A 5,656-nucleotide genomic window follows, 5' to 3' on the forward strand; every position below is an offset into this window, starting at 1 on the left:
CTTTAGGGCAGCAGTTGTCTTTCATACTGATGCTTTTCTGATCTTTTTGTCTCTAATGTTATGTTAGCAGTGGCCCACAAGCAACATCCTGTAGCCTGCAAAGAGTACAATTACACATATAGCTATTTATAGCTAAAACAGATGTTTTATTTGTTTGTTTGTTTATATTTATGGATATTCATCTTTGCTCCATATGGCTTCAGGTTGGCCAGGCCAACCCTTCTACCCTTTGTCTTTGTCATAAACAAACATGAGAAAAACAACTGTTGAACATGATATAGCTTTCATGATTTCCATTTGCTGCCACACCTATTTCCATGGTTGTGCAATTTTCATCATTTACTTGTTCTAGAGGGAGAACAAGCCTACTTTTGCAGTCTAGATACTGCAAATTGATGTCATCAGCCTGTTACATCTCTGCGAGATTCTGCATCACTATCAGTCACCCTTTCGCAGTGAATCAGAAAGGCGTGAAGTCATCCATCATTCAAGTGACTGGCAGGAATGTGTTGAAGTTCCAGCTAGACTGGGATGGGATGTACAATTTTATGCTGAACTCCTCTTTATATTTGTCAAATATTTACTAGACTTGGGAAAGAGGAAATCAGAATATTGAGAAAATGTTGCTGAAAATAGGCCTCCACTTCCTTGCTGTCGCCACCTTATGTGACTAAGAGTAGCCCAGACAGTTAAGTGTGAAGAATGAAACCCTGTCAGTGGGAGTTTTGTCACTGACTTCAGTTGAAAATGGAATTTGCTTGTGGTTGTGTCTCAAAATGTCAGTGTAGGAAATGAGCTTGGCATGTGCTATTTATCTTAGAGGGATTAGAATGTCACCCTCTTGCCACAGTTCCACCAAAAATATGTCACATCACATCTCTCCTGTATGTCAATTAATTGATGCAAAACATCAGATACCTGATATATCTATTACCCTATTTATCTTTAAAAAACCCCCATATTTTAGTTTTGGACTTCTGTTACTGAGTAGTACTGTGAAAAGTCAATTCAGTCAAGTCTCATATTTATTTTTAAATGAAGCTTTCAAAATCCAAATTCCTTATATGCATTAAGTGCTGTACTAACAATAAGATCTTTTATTTATTTATTATTCAAAGAATAGAACCTCTCTTCTTTCCTTTTCTGTTCTGTCCACAAATAATGTCAAGAGTTTCATGTGAGGTTTCCTGTATTATGTAAAAAGCCTGGGAGAAGATGGTAAGTCTTTGATTCATAAACTATGCTCAAAGCAGGCAGTTCACTGTGTGAAGTTAATCTTGCAAGGAACAGATTAATCCTGATTTTGTGACTCACCTGGGAGTATAATACGACTACTATCTATATTCCTACTTGAATTGTGGGAGTATATTCATATTGATTTGTAACAGTCAAAACCATGATGACATATCAGTGTTCACGCTTTTGTATCAAACAATTACTTTTAGAAATAATCTTTTGAAAAAATTAGAAAGCATTCAGTTGAGTGCATCAGAATGTAATGTTCTGTAAATGTAAATTTAATGTAAAAAGTAAGTGACCAGTACTTAGGAGCATCATATAAATTTTCTATGTAGTAAAATTATGAAAATGTCCCTCCAGGTTCTGAGTTTTACTACTGATTACAAGAAAACATCACTTGCATTTCTTTACCATAAAATAGGTATGTTTGAAAGATTACTGTTTCAAGCATACAAATGCCAGGAAGGTGATGTATTCAGTATAAGACTCTATTTATGCAGGGATTTCAAGCTCATTTGAGGGACATAAGTAAAGCAGCTGAAGTGAACTCATTTTATGCAAAGTAAAACTATAAAGATGAGGAGTCAGGATTAAATAAAGCAAAAGAGCAAGTGGATAAACTAATTGGCAAATAAACACTGGCCAGAATGATAACTCTATGCAAAATAGTTTTTCTACCAATCAGTGTTTCAATTTGGAGGATATTAAGAACTATTTTAGTGTCTTCCTTGGGAAGCATGAAATAATATTGGCAGGTGTTACAGTAAGTAAAATTTATAATGGTATATTTAACAATATAAATTGATGGTTTAATTGACAGCATAGTCAACAAGTCTCTGATTCAAAATAATTGTTCCCATCAGTAAATTCACTGCACCATGGATGCCATTCTTTCATATACAGAATAGGATATAAACACTGTAGACATCTAAATGTAGATGGATCCCAGCCAACAAAACAGTTAATAGTTATGTATTCATTTATACCTTCTACAACACTGGAATCTTCAGGTTAGAAACAGTTTTTTTATCTTCTGTAGAACCTGCCACTCATAAAGCAGACATGAAGCTAAATCCACTTTAGGACATAGACACCACTTATGCACCTGGGGTAAAATCCAAATTAATATTTAAATGTCCCTAATGCCTATATTTCTTATGAAATTTCCTCAAACATTCAAAACTCTGTTCCATGTATGCCAAGGGCGTAAGCTTTTCTTCCTAGCAGCCTTCTAAGGCCATCTGAGATTCATAAACTCTGGGTCTTGGTGCCTCTAAGGAATTTGGTACACGTGTTCTGAGTATAATTAGGAAACGGCTTTGAGTTTTACACACCGTACAACTTACTTGTCAGTGAAAATTCATTCAGTGATGCCTAAGGTTTGGCATAATAATCTAGCCATTGAAACCTTTACCCTTACTCAAAAAATGACTGAATTTAGTTCTAGAACTCTTTCAATGTGAGCCTACAATTCCTCTTTTCCATGGTGTGTCCCAATAGCCACACTGTGTGTTGACGGCTAATTCTATGAAATGCAACTCTGGCAAACTCCATGGAATCAGCAATGCAAACCATTGGGCTGGAAGGCAATCAGCAGCCTTTCTTGCCTAATCTCTTAAATTCTCAGTCTGGAGATGCTCTTCTGGGGTGAACGTGCAAGATCACAGTTTTTAGATTAAGTTTGAGGACATTTTTATTTCCAGAGAGCTGCTTGATGGTTTCTCAAATTCCCTGGGAAAGTGACTTCATTTCCCAGCTCAGAATTCAAATTCCATTTCTGAATCTGGATGCTTGTCTGCTAGACATTTCGCTGTGAAGAATTACAGCGCTTACTGCCTTTTTCTGTCTGCCTCTTACCTCCTGCCTGGAATACAGAAAACAGGAACATGGAATAGGAGTCTTTGTGCCTTATGTGAACCACAGGAAAACCAGATGTTTCCAAATAGTGTCATCCTATGGAATTTCTTCTTCAATGGCTAGTGTGAGAACAGAAATGAGAACACCAGTTTATAGCATAACGGACATATTAGCTGGGAAATCTCTGGTCTGTTTCCAATGCTACTTTTGTGTTTTACTTAAAAGTTTCTTAGGAAGAGATGTGACCTAGGGTCTTATCTCTCAGGCACGGACTTTTGTTAATAGACTTCAGTTTTACCTCCTTTCACTTTCTCTCCTTCTCTGGCAAATCCTGAATTCCGTGCTATACATCAGCCAAATTTCAACAGCAGTAAACAATTTCCTTTGGAACAAAACAGCTTATAGACTGTTTTCAAGTTACACTGCTAAGAAATAGCAGACATAGGTTGAATGCTTTCATAAGGCTGAGTCTCCTTTAGATGTGTGTTAGCTACTAAATTATTACATTTTTAAAATTTGGGATGTTGCCATGGAGTACAGAATCCGCTCCTGTGAATTGTGTTAAGTAGGCTCTGAGAAAACCTACTAAGTAGAGCAAATCTGTTTTCTGAATCTTAAATGGGTTTAGGTGCTGAGCTGTGCAGAAGCAGAACTCACAGTTGTCTTTCAATTAAAACTTTATATTCAAAACCTGAGGTGCATATGAAGTTAAAGCAGCAGGCATTCTGTATTTATGAAAAAAACTTTCATTTAAATGCCATTTAAAGTCCTTTTCTTGGCTTTATTTCATAAAGATTAACCTTGAGTATTATTAGGTTGGACTGGAATCTTTAAACTGTAAGGTAGTAAAGGTAAGTCATATCAAGCACATCTGAAGAACTTAAAATAAATTATATGTTAGCAGTTATACTAACCACAAATCACATTTTCTTTCTATTGATTTTTCAATTTAATTACAAAAAAAGTACACTAAGAAACATAGGCTAAGAAAAAAAAAATAAATAGACAACCCCAAAGTTATTAAGGAATTGATTCAAATAAGAGATACAAAGAAAAAGACTGTGAATGATGCCTGATGGAGAGTTCCCAAATGAACATACACATTGTGCCATGAAAAAGTCAAATTGTGGGAGCAATAGGAGTTCCACTCCACTTGAGCTGATGAGACCTGAGTGACTTTTAATGGGAGTCCACCTTAGACTGTTCTTTGAGGCTTCTGAGAAAGCATCCTTATGTCTGCATATTGGGGATATTAAAAAACTTAAACACACAGATTCTCTCCCATGGCACAGGTAGGTCTTCTGAAGAGACAGCTAAAAGCTACTTTTTTGCAGTTGTTGATTTATGTGCAACAAAACCAGAAATTTGTTGCAAATCACTATTTTCATCACTGCCGTTTAAAACATCTTACCACAATTTTCAGTTATGAATGGGAGATATGTATGTGTGTATGACCATCTCATACTTTTAAAGACTATGTTTCTCAAAACATGCAATGGATGTATTTAAACATTTGCATTTGCTTTGATTCTACAAGATGAGACTGAAACTCAGTCTCCCACTACACAACTGAAATAGTCATATTACTACATGAGGAAATACCCATGAAGTTTGGAAGTACAGCTGAATCTTGATGTATAATATGTCAAATGCTTTATTTTTCAGAATACACAGCCACTTAGAGTCTAAGAAACATGTGCTTGGAGATTACAGAGAAATTTCATTTTACATTTCCAGAGAGCTATTCATTTCCAGTATTTTTCCTGTGAATTCAACAAAACGCACTCAGCACAGAAAGTGACCTTTAATAAATAGCTTCTAAACCTTTACAAATATCAGAACTGAATTTCAAAATCAGGAAATCCAATTTTTCCACATAATAAAGCTTTTGATGGCTGTATCTGAATGCTTGAAGCCTTTCAAGAAGTTAAAAGTTGGGAGATAAAATTTCTCCTTCCTTATGAGCCATTTTGTCTCTGTGTGACTGCACTGTCTCTTCTTCCTACAATAAATCTGTCTTATTAATGGCTAATAGTACTCCATGAATTTGTCGTTAGATGTCAATTCAACAGTGACCAGTTTCTAGCTCAACCAGTACAGGATGATGCTTGAACTCCTTTTATTCCCTCACTTTCAGACACGGAAAACCCTAAATTCCACCTATATTCTCTCTTGACTTGATGTTTTCAGGAAATGTGTTGGTGCGTACCTAAGGATCTGTAGGATTTTCTGCACTGGGGGAGATTACAATGCAAGTTATTTATTCCCTTGCTTAGGAACACAGAGATGTCTTGGCCGCTCGAAACTAAAAGGGAAGTAAATGGTAAAGTATAGCACTAACAATCATCTAAGTCATTCATGCCCCCCTCCCCATTTTGTTCCACTACCTCTTGCAAAATGAAACACTATGTTACCATAATTTGGAATTACAATTCTGTAAATAATAAATGAATAAAAGGCTATTATCTGCCTTAGAAATCTCTTGAGTGGAAATGTGTAACACACAAACACAAGCACTTAATTCTCATTTAAAAAAAAAAAAAGTGGTCATACTGATCCC

This window comes from Harpia harpyja, chromosome 3, assembly GCF_026419915.1.
Source record: "Harpia harpyja isolate bHarHar1 chromosome 3, bHarHar1 primary haplotype, whole genome shotgun sequence".
Taxonomy (NCBI): Eukaryota; Metazoa; Chordata; class Aves; order Accipitriformes; family Accipitridae; genus Harpia; species Harpia harpyja.